This window comes from Pleurodeles waltl, chromosome 1_1, assembly GCF_031143425.1.
Source record: "Pleurodeles waltl isolate 20211129_DDA chromosome 1_1, aPleWal1.hap1.20221129, whole genome shotgun sequence".
Lineage (NCBI taxonomy): Eukaryota > Metazoa > Chordata > Amphibia > Caudata > Salamandridae > Pleurodeles > Pleurodeles waltl.
Genome location: NC_090436.1, coordinates 815,636,306 through 815,655,442, shown reverse-complemented (window position 1 = coordinate 815,655,442; position 19,137 = coordinate 815,636,306).

Genomic DNA, 19,137 nt, shown 5'->3' with positions numbered 1-19,137 from the left:
TTTTCAGAATTGCAATTTAAAATCCAACTTCACCATAAGTTAGGACCTTAAATTTGAGAAACACCAAACCTCAAAAGTCTATCTCTTACAGATTGTGAATTACACTTGTTTGGCATGGCCCTTTTTGCAGGGTCATCCCCAAACTGTTTGCCTCCTTCCTCCTACTTTTTTTGACCAGTTGTTGTTGCCTTTAGGACTCTGGGCACGTTACCACTGCCAACGAGTGCTAAAGTGCATATGCTCTCTGTGTAAATTGTATTGGTGATTGGTTTATCCACGATTGGCATATTTTATTTACTAGTATGTCCCTAGTAAAGTGTACTAGAGGTGCCCAGGGCCTGTTAATCAAATGCTACTAGTGGGCCTGCAGCGCTGATTGTGCCACCCACATTAGTAGCGCTGTAAACATGGCTCAGACCTGTCACTGCAGAGTCTTTGTGTGCAGTTTTAACCTGCCAATTCGACCTGACAAGTGTACCCACTTGCCAGGCCCTAACCTTCACTTTTTATACATGTAAAGCACCCCTAAGGTAGGCCCTATATAGACCTATGGGCAGGCAGGGTGCAGTGTATGTTAGAGGTGAGACATGTACTGATGTGTTTTACATGCCCTAACAGTAAAATACTGCCAAATTCATTTTTCACTGTTGCAAGGCCTATCTCTCTCAAAAGGTTAACATGGGGGCTGCCTTTAAATATCCTTAAAGTGCTGTTTCCCTTTGAGAGCAGATAGAGACCTGGAGTTTGGGGTCTCTGAACTCACAATTTAAAACACATCTTTTGGTAAAGTTGTTTTTTAAATTGTCTGTTTGAAGATGCCACTTTTAGAAAGTAGGCATTTTCTTTCTTAAACCATTCTGTGACTCTGCCTGCTTGTAGCTTTCCTATCTGGGTCAGACTGACAGTTGGGCTGTTTGTGAATGCCCTCTAGACAGTGACACAAAGGGAGCTGGGGTGTAGCCTGCATATCCTGATGAGCCATCTGGGCTAGATTGGAGGGAGGAGTGGGTACTTACACCTGAATGGGCTGTGCTGCCCTCACATAATGCAGTTCTCCAGCCCCTAGTGTGAGTCTGGAGCCAGTCCTGGGCCAGGCAGTATCTTGTGATCAAGAGAGACTTTCCTTTGAAGTTTGCCTGCTTCAAAGGGAGAAATGGGTATAAGTGGTGACCCAAAACCCCAGATTTTTAGATCACTTCTGGAATCAAGATGAACCTCTGCTAATGAGTAGAGCTGAAGAGCTGGTGGAGGAGGATTTCCCCTTTGCCTGTGACTGTGCTTTGCTGGGTTGGCCTTCAGTTGCTGCTTCTGCCTGAAAGAGGACAAAGACTGGACTTTGTGGTATATTTCTGCTTGTGAAGAATCTCCAAGGGCTTGGACTGAGCTTGCCTCCTGTTTTGAAGTCTTGGGGCCATCACAGACTTCCTCTTCCCACACCTGGACTCTCTGCTGAGACTCCTGCCTGCCAAGTGGTGCCCTATCTAGTCCGTGGGCCCTTGAGAGGCAGAACAAGGACTGAAATCCACACACAGAACATCGTGAGGGGAAAATGTTGATGCACCACCTGCAACACGGCTGAAAAATGATGCGCCACCTGCATCACGGCTGGGAGATCGACGTATTGCAGCTGGAGGAATGATGCAACACACGCTTGCGGCTGCTGATAATGACTCAAACCCCAAGTAGCGCGGTTTTCCAACACCATGTGACCGGATTTCTCACGCAATATTGCTGGGCGTCAAAAATCAACTGAGGTCTGCGATCTGACGTGCCCGCATCGACGAATCGCTCTCTTGCGGGAGAGAAAAACAACGCATTGCCAACCCAACCGGAGAAGAACCTACGCACGGCCTCACTTGTGAGTGAGGAATCGATGAATCGCGGACTTTTTCGACGCACGTTCGCCTGTGCGGCTTTATTTTTGACGCAAACCAGGTACTTTGTGTAACATCAACATCTCCACTGTTTTCTATGGAGTAAGACTCTTAGGTCGTCATTACAACCCTGGCGGTCGGTGTTAAAGCGGCGGTAAAACCGCAAACAGGCCGGCGGAAAAAAAATTGAATCACGACCGTGGCGGAAACCGCCAACAAAGACAGCCACTTTAACACTCAGACCGCCACGGCGGTACAAACAAACGGCTTGGCGGCACCGCCAACAGACAGGCGGAGGACAATGTACCGTCCACAGTATCACAACCTACCAATCCGCCACCTTTTCCGAGGCGGATTCACAGCGATCAAAAACACGGCGGAAACAGGACTTTGAAGGGAAAACGCTCACCTCCACACACCCCACGAGGAATCCGGACGCCATGGAACCCGAGCTCCAGATCCTGCCAACCTTTATCTTCTTGCTCCTCTACCAGGAGCACGAACGTCGGCGGCGAAGACCGCGGTGAGTACTGCACATACGACACAGGGGATGGGGCGGGAAAAAACAGGGACACACACACGCAATATGCAACACCACCACCCCCACCCTCACCCACGACAACACACACACTAATACAGCAAGATACATTACAGTTACACCCCGCAACCCCCCGGAAGAATGCAAAGATCAAAGAAAATGAGTGTAACCATTGTAATATACAGTATTAAAATCCAGTACACAAAAATATATGTTTATACACTATAAACAAAATACACAACAAGAATAGTAGTCCAGGTAGTGCTCCATTGAAGTCCGTGGAACACTGGGCCCACACGGTATGGGCGAGGCCCACACTCAATCCTCGAACATGACAGAGAGAACACTGCAGGGGCATGAGATAGCAATAAAACAGGCACCTAAGGGGGAGGGGAAAGGGGGGGTACCTCAGCCGGTTGAGTGCACAATGCCAAATCCACAAGGGGGCCACATGCCCACTGTTCCATCCTGGGGAGTGCAAAGCCACAGTCTCTCAAGTCTCTACAGTGGGTGGGTTGCCCACTGTTCAATCCTGGGGAGTGCAAAGCCACAGTCTCTCAAGTCTCTACAGTGGGTGGTTTGCCCACTGTTCCATCCTGGGGAGTGCAAACCCACAGTCTCTCAAGTCTCTACAGTGGGTGGTTTGCCCACTGTTTAATCCTGGGGAGTGCAAATCCACAGTCTCTCAAGTCTCTTCAGGGGGTGGTTTGCCCATTGTTCCATCTTGGGGAGTGCAAAGCCACAGTCTCTCAAGTCTCTACAGTGGGTGGTTTGCCCACTGTTCCATCCTGGGGAGTGCAAAGCCACAGTCTCTCAAGTCTCTACAGTGGGTGGTTTGCCCACTGTTCCATCCTGGGGAGTGCAAAGCCACAGTCTCTCAAGTGGATAACAGTCTCCACTGGTTCTGGATGGAGCTTGGTGCCCAGGGTGCTTCATCCTGCCAAGGACAGAGGTAGTGGATGTGATACTCCAATGGTTCTGGAGGGGGCTTGGTGCCCAGAGTGCTTCATCCTGCCAAGGACAGAGGTAGTGGATTTGATACTCCACTGGTTCTGGAGGGGGCTTGGTGCCCATAGTGCCTCATCCTGCCAAGGACATAGGTAGTGGATGTGATACTCCACTGGTTCTGGAGGGGGCTTGGTGCCCAGAGTGCTTCATCCTGCTTGTGACGGACTCAGTAGCGTCAGTGCCCTTGGCGCTCATGAGCCAGCGGTGCTTGTTGCGGCGGTGCCCTGTTCAGCGGTGCTTGTGGCGGCGGTGCCCTGTTCAGCGATGCTTGTGGCGGTGGTGCCCTGTTCAGCGGTGCTTGTTGCGGCGGTGTTCTGTTCAGCGGTGCTTGTGGCGGCGGTGCCCTGTTCAACTGTGCTTGTGGCGGCGGTGCCCTGTTCAGCGGTGCTTGTGGCGGCGTTGCCCTGTTCAGCGGTGCTTGTTGCGGCGGTGCCCTGTTCAGCGGTGCTTGCTGCGGTGGTGCACTGTTCAGCGGTGCTTGTGGCGGCGGTGCCCTGTTCAGCGGTGCTTGTGGCGGCGGTGTCCTGTTCAGCGGTGCTTGTGGCGGCAGGGTCCTTTGCAGTGACTCAACTGCTGGCGGTCCTGTCTGGCCCAGCGGGGCTGGTGCTGGCGGTCCTTCATGGCCCAGCGGGGCTGGTGCTGGTGCTGCCCTCCTGGGCAGCTGAGCTGGTGGCGGTGGCCTCATGGGCAGCGGGGATGATGGCGGTCGCCTCCTGGGCAGCTGGGCTGGTAATGGCGGTGGCCTTCTGGGCAGCAGGGATGATGGGTGTCTTCTCTGCCGTGCTGCTCTTCTCAGACTTACTGACTTTCTTGTGGCCCTTCCCCACCTTGGAAGGTGTCGCAGCTGACTCCACACTCCCACCTGTACCCCTGGGAGCGGCTTTGATGGCTGGAGTCTTCCCCCTCTCCCGCCGGGCACTGGCCAACTTTTGATGCTTGACAGTTGGGGGACTGTCCGCTCTGTGGCTCCGTGCCACACTGGCTGCCCTGGTGGCCGGTGCACTCCAGATTCCGATGACTACAGACACCACTGGTCCCGTAGATGTTGTGGCTGAGGTGCTAGGTTGGGACCTGGAGAGTCGGGCCCTATGAGACGGACGGGATGGGGGAGGTGAGGGAAAGAGGTCAAGGTTGGACAGGAAAAGTTTCTTGGGAACAGTGGGACGGGTAGCTGGAGGGGGTTTGGGAGTGGAGGAAGAGGTTATGGTTGTAGGAGGTGTTCGTTTGGTGACTTTGGGTGAAGGTGCATGCGCTTGAGGCTGTCGTGAGGTGGATGGCTGTTGAGTGGGTGTGTGCCTGCGTTTGTGTATCTTGGGAGGTGGCGTCACAGACACACTGGTCGAGGGCACAGGGGACGTGTGAATGGCAGTGGGGGTGGTGACTGCAAGTGAGCGGGGTGTGGTGGTGGGTGTGCTGGTGATGGAAGTAGTGGCAGAAGATGTAGTGCATGCAGGTGTGAGTGTAGACGAGACTGGAGGGAGTAGGGAGACAAGGAGGAGGGGGACACAGTGGAGGCAGTGGATGTTGGTGTGTCTGCATGTGTGTGATGCTTGCGTGAGTGCCTGTGGGATGTGTGGTGCTTATGTTTGCTAGAGCTTCCCTTGTGTGTTGACGTGTGTGCATGCTGGTCTGAAGGTGTGCTTGGGATAGGCTGAGGTACAGGGGATTGGGTCTGGGTGGAGGAAGTTGGAGGGGGGAGGCTAGACACAGGGACAATGGCTGACATCAGTGCTGAGGCCAGAGTCTGAAAAGCTCGCTGAAGGGCTGCCTGACCAGACTGAATGCCCTCCAGGAATGCATTTGTTTGTTGCAACTGCCTTTCTACTCCGTGGATGGCATTCAAAATGGTAGACTGCCCAACAGTGAGGGACCTGAGGAGGTCAATGGCCTCCTCACTGAGGGCAGCAGGGGTGACTGGGGCAGGGGCTGAGGTGCCTGGGGCGAAGGTGATGCCCACCCTCCTGGGTGAGCGGGCACAGGGCAAAGGCTGAGGGGCTACTTGGAGGGCGGTGCTGGTAGGGGGGGTGGCGGCTGTACCTGTAGATGCGGGGGGCACAGATGTTGCCGCCACCACAAAGGAGCTCCCATCAGAGGATGATTCCGTGTCACTGGTTTCAGCTCTTGTCCATGCCGTGGAGCTCCCCTCGCCCTCCGTCCCACTGGTGAACTCCGAGTCCGTAGTGTCGCCCTCCAGAGCCATGTGGGATGCAGCTCCCTCCTGCTCCGGTGCCACTGCTCCTCCGCCTGATGATGCTAATGCACACAAGAACAGGGAGACCACAAAAAGGGGGACGACGACAGAAGAAAGACATGTTCAGTGGATGCATTTCCGCTACTGTTGGCGGACATGACAGACACAGAAGCCCCCTGCACTACGCCACGCACTCCACTGTTCAATCCCTGGGACATGGCCTATAAGGCTATGGCCGACATCTGCACACATGGAGGACACAAGAGCCTGACTAGGTGTACTTGGCACTGTACGCAGGTGGGGTGGGGTGCCACAGGGTCTGACAGAACAAGGGGACCTAACTAGCACACTCGCCCTGGCCTAGCCCATACAGCATGCTCCCAGTGTACTTACCTGTTTGTCTGGAGGACCGTAGAGTAGTGTGTACTGGGGGAGGACCCCATCCACGAGTTTCTCCAACTCCTCCGATTTGAAGGCAGGGGCCCTTTCCCCAGACGCACGAGCCATTGTCTCTTCCAGACCGAGGTCACAGCAGCACTTGCAGTGTAGGTCCTCTCCGGTCAAAGATCAGGTATCGAGTGATTGCACAGATAGAAAATGGCGGTCACGTCCGCGGCGGTGCGTACCGTCACCGCCGGCGTGCACCATCATTGGCTCCTGGGACCCACAGGGTCCAATATTAACCAATGCAGAATTGCGCTGCGGCCTTCGACTGCCTACCGCGACGGTATACAACACCAGCGCAGTTACCTCACATCCCATTGTCCCACTTTACAGGTCAGGCAGCTGCCATTTCAGGGGCCCACATGGCTTAATTTTTCACTGCGTCACACATACCTAGGCCTTGCCTCAACACTCATACAGGCCAAATTTCAGATTATAATTCGTGTTCTGTGCAAGCTGTGGGTAGGAACCTCTGAGTTGGTTGACTGTGCTCGCTGTTGTCCTTCATAGGCACCGTCCGCTGGGACATGTGAGGAGATGGTGGCATCCTCCGGTGTACAGACCGATGGTGGACCTGTCGACAATGGAGGAAAGACATGTGATCATCACCTACAGGCTTGATCGTGCCACAATCCTGGAACTGTGTGCCCAGCTGGTGCCAGACCTGATGTCAGCTATCCGCCATCCCACAGGAATCCCTCCTCTAGTGCAGGTGCTGTCAGTACTCCATTTCCTTGCAAGTGGGTCATTTCAAACAACAGTGGCCATAGCATCAGGGATGTCCCAGCCTATGTTTTCCAACGTGTTGTCCAGAGTGTTGTCTGCCCTGCTGAAACACATGCGGAGCTATATCGTTTTCCCTCAGGTGGAGGATTTGCCTACAGTGAAAGGTGACTTCTATGCCCTGGGACATATCCCCAATATCATAGGTGCCACTGATGGGACCCATGTGGCCTTGGCCCCCCCGCAGGAGTGAACAGGTGTACAGAAACCGGAAGAGTTATCATTCGATGAATGTGCAGATGGTGTGTTTGGCAGACCAGTACATCTCCCATGTTATTGCAAAATTCCCTGGCTCAGTGCATGAGGCTTACATCCTGCGGAATAGCAGCATCCCTTATGTGATGGGGCAACTCCAGAGGCACCGTGTGTGGCTATTAGGTGAGCACCTGGAAGCAAGTCAGTGGGAATGGTTGACTGGGTCTGGGGATATCCCTACAGGTTAGTGTGTGTCTAACAGTTGTCCCTCGCCATTTGCAGGTGACTCTGGTTACCCAACCTGTCATGGCTACTGACCCCAGTGAGGAATCCCAGGAAAAGGCAGAGGAACGCTACAATGAGGCCCATGGGCGATATCAGTGGATAATAGAGCGGACCTTCGGCCTCCTGAAGGCCAGGTTCAGGTGCTTCCATATGACAGGTGGATCCCTATTCTACTCACCAAAGAAGGTGTGCCAGATCATCGTGGCCTGCTGTATGCTTCACAACTTAGCTTTGCAACGATAGGTGCCTTTTCTGCAGGAGGATGGTCCAGATGGCGGTGTTGTTGCAGCTGTGGAGCCTGTGGACAGTGAAGACGAGGAAGCAGAAGAAGAGGACATCGACAACAGGAACTCGGTGATCCTGCAATATTTCCAGTGAGACACAGGTAAGAATACAAAACTGCCTACTACATGTACTTTAACACTACTACCTCTCTAATGTCTGTCGTTTTCACCCAATGTATGGTCACTGAGTTGTCACTTTCCCTTACGATTTCACAGATGTGGGTCCCACAGTGTGACATCTGCTTTGTTTCCTCATGGACTAGAGCTGTGTGACATAGGTATGTTGACATTAAATTTGAAAGAGCATTTTGACACTGTAATTGCTAATACACTATTTCGAAATCACAGACTCACTCCAGATAGTTTTGTGCTTCAATGGTGTTTATTTAAGTGCTCAATATTGGAGGGGGTTGTAAAATGGTGAGGGGTGATAGTGGAGGAATGTCCATGGCAGAGTCCAGTCTATTAGTCTCACAGGTGCATTGCCCAAATGGGCACATGAAGTGGAGCTGGGGCAGTTTGAGGATGGACAGGGTGACAAAATGGGACAGAAAGATGACATTCAGGGTGGTCTCATTTCTTGGCGGGGGTCTTGGCATCGTTCTCTGTCTTTGTCCTGGATCTCAGGGACCGTTTGCAAGGTGGTTCTCCCTCTGCAGGGGGCGGGGTGCTGGTGTGGTGGTCCTGTGGCGGTGCCTCCTGTCCACTAGAGCCGGCGGAGGTGGTGGGCAGTTCATCGTCCAGGCTAGTGTCAGGGGCCCCTTGTTGTGCCACAGTGTCCCTCCTGGTGTTGAGTACTTCCTTCAGCACCCCTACGATGGTGCACAGGGTGGAATTGATGGATCTGAGTTCCTCCCTGAAGCCCAAATACTGTTCCTCCTGCAGGCGCTGGGTCTCCTGAAACTTGGCCAGTACCGTTGCCATCGTCTCCTGGGAGTGGTTGTAGGCTCCCATGATGTTGGAGAGGGTCTCGTGGAGAGTGGGTTCCCTTGGCCTTTCCTCCCCCTGTCGTACAGCAGCCATCCCCGTTCCCCTGTGTTCCTGGGCCTCCGTCCCCAGGACCGTGTGCCCACTACCACTGCCCCCAGGTCCCTGTTGTTGTTGGGGTGGTGGGTTAGCCTGGGTTCCCCGCAGTGGTGGACACACTGCTGATTGACGTGTCCTGGGGACAGAGGTATGGGCCTGCTGGGTGGGTGCTGTGCTGGTGTTTCCAGAGGGGGGAAGCTCTGTAGTGGCCTGTGACTGTGTCAGGGGAACCGACTGTCCTGAGGTCCCCGATGGGCTGGGCTGGTCATCTAGATCCAGTTGGACAGAGCTGCTGTCATCACTGTGGGCCTCTTCTGTTGGTGGTGTGGACATGTGTGGACCCTCCTGTCCGGTGACGTTGGGTAGGGGTCCTGCAGGGGTATAAAAGGATGTTTATTACATCTGTGTGTGCCATGGTGTGCAATAGGTGGGTGACTGTGTACCCCAGTGCTTGCATTCCTGTGTGGGACCTTGTGTGATGGTGGTTTAGGGGGGTGTATGGATATGTGCAGTGGCCATGCTTTGGTGATGGGTATCCATGCTTTGTTGTTGCATGCAGGGCTTGGTGTTAGGATGTGTGGTTTGTGATGTTGGGACATTTGTGAGGAGTTGGAGTGATGGGGGTGAGGGTGAGTGTGGGGGTATGTGATGGCATGCAGGTAGGGTGGGGGATGTAATAGTTAAGATTTGACTTACCGGAGTCCATTCCTCCATCTACTCCTGCCAGGCCCTCAGGATGCAGAATCGGCAAGGCCTGCTCCTCCCATGTTGTTAGTTGTGGGGGAGGAGGTGGGGGTCCGCCGCCAGTCCGTTGAACCGCAAGGTGGTGTCTTGAGACCACGGAACGCACCTTCCCCCGTAGGTCGTTCCACCTCTTCCTGATGTCATCCCTATTTCTTGGGTGCTGTCCCACTGCGTTAACCCTGTCCACTATTCTGCGCCATAGCTCCATCTTCCTAGCTATGGAGGTGTGCTGCACCTGTGATCCGAATAGCTGTGGCTCTACCCGGACGATTTCCTCCACCATGACCATGAGCTCCTCCTCAGACAACCTGGGGTGTCTTTGTCGTGCCATGGGGTGGTGTGGGTGATGTGTGGGGTGGTGTGTGTAGTGATAAGTGGGGTGATATTTAGTGGTGTGTTGTGTGAGGTGCGTGGAAGTTATGTGGGTGATGGTATTGTGTGCCTGTGGATGCTTGGTAGTTGTTTTTGGTGTCTCTCTCTGGCCTTCTCTCTGTAATTGTGGTCATAGGGGTTTGTTGGTGATGTGGGTGTGTGCTTTATATTGGATTGGGTGTGTGGGTGTGGTGTGTGTATGTGTCTCAGGTGTGTGTATTTTGAATTGTCCAATGTGGCTGTGTTTTGTAAAAGTGTGTGTATATTGAGCGCGGCGGTGTGTACCGCCAATGGAATACCGTGGTTGAAAGACCGCCGCGTGGATTCATGTGTCATGATCGTGTGGGCGTATTTCTGTTGGCGTGACGGTGGAGGTTTTGTTTTCGCCACTTTATCACTGACCTTTGGCGTGGCGGACTTGTGTGGGTGTCTGAATTTTGGCAGATTCCGAGCTGTGGGTCATAATAGCTGTGGTGGATTTCCGCAGCCGCGGCAGTGTGTTGCCGGTCCTCTGCACGGCGGTAAGCGGCATTTACTGCCAATGTTGTAATGACCACCTTATTCTTTTGAAAGTTCATGTCTTGACTTGGGTATGTTAGATTTTTGTTGTTTTGGTCTGGTTTGATTTAGATAAATATTACCTATTTTTTCAAACTGGTGTAGTGTCAATTTTGTAGTGTTTTCACTGTATTACTTTGTGTGTTGCTAGAAATACTTTACGCATTGCCTTTGAGATAAGCCTGACTGCTTGTGCCAAGCTACCAAGGGGTTATCTAAGTATGTATCTCCATTGCCCTGACTAGAGTGAGGGTCCAGGCTTGGAGAGAGTGCAAACTGACTGCCAACTAGAGACTCAATTTCTAACAACACTTATAAAATCGAATAGGGTAATCAAAATGTTAACCTATGGGAGAGATAGGCCTTACATTAGTGAAAATGAATGTGAGTGTTTTGCACTACCAGGACATGTAAAACTTAAAAGTGCATGTCTAACTTTTTTAATACACTGCACTCTCTCCTTGAAGCTGTCAAGGGCCTAACTTAGCAGTGACATATATATTAAAAAGGAAGGTCTGGGCCTGACAAATGGTTTACTTTGTCAGGTCAACGTTGCAGTTCACAACTGCACACACAGGCTCTTCAGTGGCAGGCCTGAAACATGTTTAAAGGGCTACTTAGGTGGGTGGCTCAATCAGTGCTGCAGGCCTACTAGTACCATTTCATTTACTGACCCTGGGCACAGGTAGTGAACTTTAGTAAGGACATGGAAGTGAATTAAAAATGCCTGGTGGGTATATGCCAATTCTAATATGCTTTAAGGAGAGAACACATGCACTTTAGCCCTGTTTAAGCAATGGTAAAGTGCCCAGAGTCCTAAAGCCAACAAATACAAATTCAGCAATAAGGGGAGGAGGAAGGCAAAATGTTTGAGGATAACCCTGTAGAAAGAGTAATTTCCAACACATAGGTTGCCTTGATACCTATTTTTCACTCTACATATTTCACCATATGAATTGGTCTTTACTCACTACATAATGAAAAACCATTGTATGGTGCAGCTCAGTTGCTGGATCTAGGTACCTCGGATTCTTGGAGAGCCTTCAGACCCTATATATCCCCACAATCAAAATGGTCTAGCAAATATAATGGTAAATTGCTTTTGTAAATCAGCCATTGTGATAAAAAGTTTCAGCTGAAAACACTGTCACAAATTGCTGTTTTCCTACTCATTTTTTATATTTCTTTATTTCAACACTTAGGCCCTCATTATGACATTGGCAGTCAGGTGACCGCCACACTGGCGATGGCGGTAGTACCATCTCCAGACTATGACCATTGCGGTGATCCCTCCCACAGACAGCCAATGTACCACCCCAACCGCCAGTGCAGTACGACCACTGACCACAGCGGTAGCCACCTGCAGGCTGGCAGAAGACAAGGATCCGCCCTCCATGTTATGGCATAGCAGACCGCCAGGATTTCCGGGGCGTTAGCACTGCCACCAAAAGCCTGGTGGAAACACATCTTATAAAAGGAGACATTTACCTCCAGGGACACAGAGGAGTACGTGGCCACCATAGACCCAGAACTGGAAGTCTTCCCAATGCTGTACCATGCGATGGCAGTCCAGGAGCACCAATGCTGATAAAGACAACGACAGTGAGTATAGCCGCCTAGCACACAAGGGAGGGAGGGAGGGGAGAGTGACACACACATGCACAGCACACACCATACACACACACCACACACCCAGAACCACCTGCACAGTAAATTGACAGCAACAGAACCCAAGAGCAAAGAAAGCTAGGATACACACCTCTGGTCAAACCGCTGTAATCATGTTGGAGAACAAGCGTTAATTGAAATAAATAATTAATAACATATATACAGGCAGGGACATTGGCCAGTCCAAAGTACGCAACGTCCAAAGCATAATTTGACTCCTGACAACATTGGCACTCCACTGGGCAGGGGCATAATCGAGATGGTAGGCATGCACCTCAGGGGCAAGGGGGGTCGGGGTTGGGGCGTTCTTCTTGGGAGGGGGTCCTTAAGCTTGGGTTTGGGAGGGGGCGGGTCTTTGCCCTTTTGTTTTGGGGGTGCAGGAGTGGCCTTGGGATGGGGGGACGGAGTTCCACTCTTTTGCACCTTAGTGGCAGGAGTAATCTTAGGGGGAGGAACAGGAGTCGACTTGGAGCTGGAGGTACTTGGCTGGGAAGGTGGGACTTTTCTCTTAGGGACAGGACGGGGTGGGGGAGGGAAGAGTTCAAGGGGGGAAAGGAAAAGCTTCTTAAGACCAATGGGGCAGGGTGTGGGAGGAGGAATGGGAGTAGAGGTAGAGGGAGTGGTTGTTGGAGAAGGAGGTTTGCTGGACTTGGGTGCAGGTGCATGGACAGTGTGCATGTGTGAGGTGGATGCCAGCTGGGTGTCTGAGTGGGAGCATTTATGTGTCTTTGGTGGGGGCAGACAGGGTGGGGGAGAACAAACAGAACGTGTGGATGTATGTTGAGGTGGTGTCTGCAAGTGAGGTGGGTGTGCTGCATGAGGTGGTGATGGTGGTGATTGTGCATGTGGTGTGTGGGGTGCATGTCTGCGGGTCTGCTGTTGACATGACTGTAGGCAAGGCTGTACAGGTGGCAGGATCTGGGACTGTTGATGCAGTGCATGCAGGTGGGAGTACTGATGTGACTATAATGGAGAAGGAGAAGGAGGAGACAGTGGAGGCAGTGGCTGTTGTTGTGTGTGCATCTGTGTGTTGGTGGTGTGTGTACTTGTGGACTGAGGTGTGCTGCCTGTGTTTCTCAGTGCGAGTCCTGTCTGTTGATTTGGATGCATGCTTGTCAGAATGTGTGCATGGGATGGGTTGGGGGAGAGGAGACAGGGACTAGGAAGAGGTAGTTGGAGGGGGGATGGAAGAAACAGTTATACTGGCTGCCGTCAGAGAGAAGGCCAGAGTGTGAAACAATCTCTGTAGGGCTGCCAAGTTATTGTGTATGCCCTCCAGGTAGGCATTGCATTGCTGCATCTGGGAAGCAGGACCACGCAGGAATGGCCAAACCGGCATATTGGGGCATCCACTGACTATAACCTTGCACCCAAATCAGATGGCAGGCAACAAAAAGTGAATGCCACACACATTGGACTCACCTCCTTGTGGCTGCTGTGCTGCCCTCAAGAGCCCATCTAACTCAGGATTGGCCACCGCCAGTATCCAGGCCACCAGGGGGGTCAGGCTCCGACGGGCACCCCTCCCTCGTTGGGAAGCTATCCCCAGCTGGGCCTCTGCGGTCTTCCGGGTCCAGCGTCTCAGGTCCTCCCACTGTTTTCTGCAGTGGGTGCTCCACCGGCTATGGACCCCCAGCACACCACAACCCCTTCTTCTGATGGGCGCTGATCTGCAGAGGAAACACAGACAGAGGGACACCATGAACCAGACAATGCAGCCTGTCAAACAAATGGCTCACATACTGCATTTGCCCCTCATCAAGCACACACAAGACCCGTACTTCTGCATTCACATTGCCTGCAGCCATACCCGCAGATGACATACTGTTAGCACACACATACATCTACAGGCAGCCATGTTGCATGCAATGTACCCATGACGTACTCACCTGTTGGTCTGGAGCCCCATACAACTGCCCATACGGGGGTGAGACCCCATCCAGGAGCCTCTCCAACTCCTCCGACATGAAGGCTAGGGCCCTTTCCCTGGTAGCACGGGCCATGGCAGGTTCCAGACACAGGTCACAGCAGCACAGAGTTGCTGTCATCACTGAGGGGATTTTCTGGTGGGGGACTGAGTTGCCGCGGCACCTCCTTGCCGCTGACATTGGTTGGGGCACCTGTGGGGATGTGAGTGATTTGTTAGGGTAATTGCCAGTCACATATTGCGCATTTCTTCCTTTCCCAATGATATTGGTGTTGTCCTCCCACCTTTGGTAGTGTATGTGATGGATTGGGAGATTGGATTGTGAGATTGCTAGTTCTCCATGCTGTCCATGCATTGGTGGTGGATGTGCTTGCTGATATGGGAGGGATGTGCTTGCAGTGTGTATGGCATGCAGGGGTAGACATTTAGGTGTGGTAATTGGGGTGGTGCACTGTGTGGGATGGAGCGGGGTGAAGGGAGTCAGGGTGAGATGCCATGCAGTTATGGGGTGGTGGTAGGTTGGTAATGGTGACACACCAGTGTCCAGTTCTCTGGCTACTCCAGTTAGGCCCTCAGGATGCAGTATTGCCAAGACTTGCTCTTCCCATGCTGTCAGCTGTGCGGGAGGAGGTGGGGGCCCACTGCGAGTCCTCCCGATGGTGAGCTGGTGCCTTGCTGCAATGGAACACACCTTCCTCCGCAGGTCGTTCCACCTCTTCTGAATGTCGTCCCTTGTACGTGGATGTTGTCCCACGATCCTCTACCATAGCTCCATCTTCCTGGCAATGGAGATCTACTGTACCTGTGCTCCAAACAGCTGTGGCTCTACCCTGACTATTTCCTCCACCATCACCTGCAACTCCTCATCAGTGAAACAGGGGTATCTTTGTGAGGACATGGATGTTGTATGGTGTGTGTGTTGTGCAGAGGCTGTTGAGTAACGTGGTGGGGTGTGTGGAGTGTGGTGCATGACAGATGTATGGGTAGTTGTGGTGTGTGTGTACAGTTGTCTCTGGGATTGGCTTCGCAAGGTGTAGCGGTCTTCTCGTGTTTGCAAAGGTTTGTGGTTGATGTAGGGGTATGTTTTATGGTGTTGTTGGTGGGTGGGTGTATTTGTATCAGGTGTGGGTTTTTTGTTCTGGCCAATGTTGTCTTGTTTTGTTTTTTGGCAGCCATTTCATCCGTGGCAGTGTGCACCGCCAATGGTTTACCGCCATTAAATGTCCTCTGTGGTGATTTGTGGGTCATTATTTGTAGGGTCTTGTTTTGGTGGCGTAACGGTATGGGTGCTAGTTCCAACAGTTCATTGCATTCATTGAGGCTGGCGGATTTGTGGTCGTGGCAAGTTTCTGTCGGTTTGGAGTGTATGTGTCATAATCTGGCAGATGGATGTTAGCCTCGGCGGCAGTATGTTGGCGGTCGTCAACACGCCGGTATCCGGAATTTACTGGCAATGTCATAATGAGGGCCTTAGTTTCTTTGGAAAAACCTTGAGGTATCTGCACATGTACCTCTTTGCTGAATTTGTCATTTTGTCCACTTTTCAGAAATATATAGCTTTCTTGGATCACCCATGGGTTTCACACTGGTTTCCACCACAAACTGGAAGTAGGTTGAAAGAACAAAAAATAGGAAACATGGGCTACCTCTTTGAAAAATGTCAAAACTGTGGTAAAAATAGGTTTTTTGATGCAGCTCTGCATGTTCCTGAAAGCTTGGATGGTGACTTTAGAGCAGCAAACCGTTTGTTGACACCATGTTTATTAAAAACAAGATGCTTTTACCCAGAACACTTTTTTTCCTACTAAAATTCAAAATTTTGCTACATTTTGACTGTTTTCTCTGTACCCTCCGGGGGAATCCACAAACCCTTGGTACCTTTAGAATACGCAGGATGTTGGGAAAAAAGGACACAAATTTGCTGTGGATGCCCTATGTGGACAAAATGTTATGGACGCCTAAGCACGAATAATAGACAAGACAGCTGTAGGGTGGTCTTCCACCAAACGTTTTGCCTGCCTTGCCTTACTGATCTGTTTTTGTTGGCCTTAGGACTCTGGGCACTTTGCCACTGCTAACCAATGCTAAAGTGTATGTGTTCACTCCCCTAAGACATGATAACATAGGTGTATCCACAGTTGGCATATAATTAACTTATAAGTCCCTAGTAAAGTGCACTGTATGTACCCAGGGCCTGTCAATGAAATGTTAGTAGTGGCCCTGCATCACTGATTGTGCCCTCCACTTAAGTAACCATTTAAGCAAGCCTCAGGCCTGCAATTGCAGAGCCTGAGGCTTGACTATATGCGCTGACTCATTGCCATGTTGACTTGGCATATAAAACCCCTTGCCAAGCATTAAACGTCCCTTCTATGATACATAAGATACCCGTAGGGTAGGCCCTAGGAATCCCATAGGACAGGGTGTGGTGTAAGTGAAAGGCAGGACATATACTTTTTAGTTTTACATATACTGGTAGTGAGATACTCCTACATTAGTTTTTCATTACTGAGTGGCCTACCCCTCCCATAGGGTAAAATTGGGGATTCCTCAATACATTTATTGAGTGTCATTCCTGATTGAGAGGAAGTAGGACTGTTGTGTTTGATAGTTATGGACTTGTAATAATAAATTCTTCTTGTAGCAAAGTTGGATTTATGATTGCAATTTTACAAATGCCCCTTTTAGAGAGTTGGCATTTTTCTGCTCTTAAGTCGTCTGTGCCTGCTGTCTGCCTCCAATACATGTCTGGGTTAGGTGACACCTGGGCTTTGTACACTCCTTTTAGACAGTCACACACAGAGGGAACTGAGATGTACCTGATGGGCAATTTACATCCTCATGGGCCATCACCATGCTGATCAGCCATCCTGGGTAGGATGGGAGGGAGGAGATGACACTTGCTCTTGAATAGGGCATGGCTGTCTTCGCACAAAGAGCTGCATAACTCCCTGTCGTCTGTCTGGAGTCAGGGCAGGAAAGGGAGGACATGTGTGAACTTCAAAACCCCTCTTTGAAGTCACTTCCACCTCAAAGGCACCACTGGTCTTCTGACCCTACCAATTCAGTACACTTCTGGACTTCTGGATACTCTGCCAGGAAGAAGGACTGCTGTGCCACTGAAAGGATTGCCATTCTGCTAGACTCCTTCTCTGCTGTGCTGACCTGCTACCTGTTGCCCTCCTTGCCTGGTAGTAAGAAGAACTGGACCTGAATCTTTCCAACCCAGAACCAGAATGACTCAAATGGCTTGCTGGCTTGCCTCCTGTTCTTCAGAAGTCTCAGGGACACAAAATATTTTCTACATATCTGCTACAGCTCCTGGCCCCATCTTTAACCAGCTCCTGACCCCCAACAAGCTCCCTTCTAGTCCTGGGACCTTGAAAGTGGTTTTGTGGCTCCTGAAATCAAGCTTTTGAGGTCTTTGTGAATGCAAACGGGCCCGCTCGCACCAGAACCACGTTGTTCACACAGAGAACAGGACGAGCCACTGAAAGTCTGTCTCTTCACACAACAGTCATCACTGCTCATGACCACAAGGCTCCAGTCCACTTATCCCAGAGGTCGGTGGACTTCTCATGCCACAGGCCACCACCAGCAAAGCTCTTCTTGCATCTGGCAAACTTCTTCCCTGCAAGTGGGACTCTTGGCTCTACTTTGAGAAGGTAAACTTTCAATAAGACTTGTCTGGCACTGTATACAACCAGCACTCCAATGCGGTTGGCATGAACTGGATTTCACCTGGTCTTGCACAACCAGATACCCCTGGTTGGTGCTTTATGCTTCTAAACACTGTAACTTTAATCTTTAAAAATTCATATCTCGACTTCTACTTATTTGATGTTTGTCTTTTTTTTCTTGTTTATTCCTAACAATATTATCTATTTGTATAACTTGGTGTAGATTATTTTGTGCAGTATTTTACTGCTTTAAGTGTTACACAAATACTTTACACATTGCCTCCTATGTTAAGCCTACCTGTTCTGTGCCAAGCTATCAGAGAGTGAGCACACGTTAATTTATGGTTTGTATCTGACTTACCCTGATGAGGACTGTGGTCCCTACATGGGCAGGGTGCATACCTCTGCCAACTAGAGACCCAGTTTCTAACATTGGTGATCATTGGTGAGGAAAGGACTTGTATTTACACCACTACCCACAAATCAAATCAATTGTTTCCGATTCTCATTGGCATCTGTTTTTTCCTACTGTCTCTAATTGCCATTTTTTATTTTTCTAATTCCTCCTGAATGGCATTTTTGCTTTTCTCTAAAATCATGTCTCCAATCTGGAGGTCCTACATCTGCACCTGCATGCTGCAGCAATGGAATGTGAGGTGGCTGAACTGAAGAATTACACTGTGGTTTGGGGTTTCCATTAGGGGTGGGTGATGAATTCCACTCCACCGGCAGAGATTGAGGAGTTTTGCCCACTCTGTGCTACATACGGGGCACGGAGTTCTGAAAAACTCAGCGGAGCAGAGTTTTTCCTCTCTCGCAGCTCACCAACATTAGGTTGGTGAACGCGAGTGAGAACAATCAAAAGCTAGATTACCTCCTGCTCGATTTCACAATGCGGGCGGTCAAGGCAGATCGCTACCGTTTGCATTGAGAAACCTGCTGCTTGCGTTGCATTAAGGAAGCTGCCACTTGAGCAGAAAATCTATTCGAGCAGCAGAAAGAAGCAGCACCCTCTTCCGCTCTGCATTGTGCAGTTTACAGTGATTTTGCAGCACGGCTTCCAGTGCTAAAAATCAATGAGAGCTGCAAGACTTACTGCACTCGCCTGCTCGTGGAACTCCACAAAGTGCTGCGGAGTGTTTTCAGATCTTCGCACATTTCCACGTACTCCATCTAGGCCTACTTTCCATGAAGGTCTTCACCCAGAAGGTGGCGCTGAAAGAGGCGCTGCAGGCCTGGTTAGAAGCCTGGGATGAAACTGTGACCCCAGAGGAGGAGGATGTGATAATAAAAGAGGATGTGGAACTGGATTCACTTGAGGATCTGGGAATGCCTGTGGGCCAGGGAGCCAACAGAGTGGAGGTCCCCCCTCCCAGGGCAGGGAGCAGAATCTCATCTAAAGGCCTGTCCCCCAAGGAGCTGGAGTACAGGAAGGAGGAGAGGAAATTAAAATTGGAGTTGGCTAAGCTCAAGTTAGTGAAAGAGTGAGCTTTAGAGGAAAAAAGGCTGGCCATGATGGAGGAGGAGAAGAAAAAGAGACTGGCCATAGAAGAAAGGAAA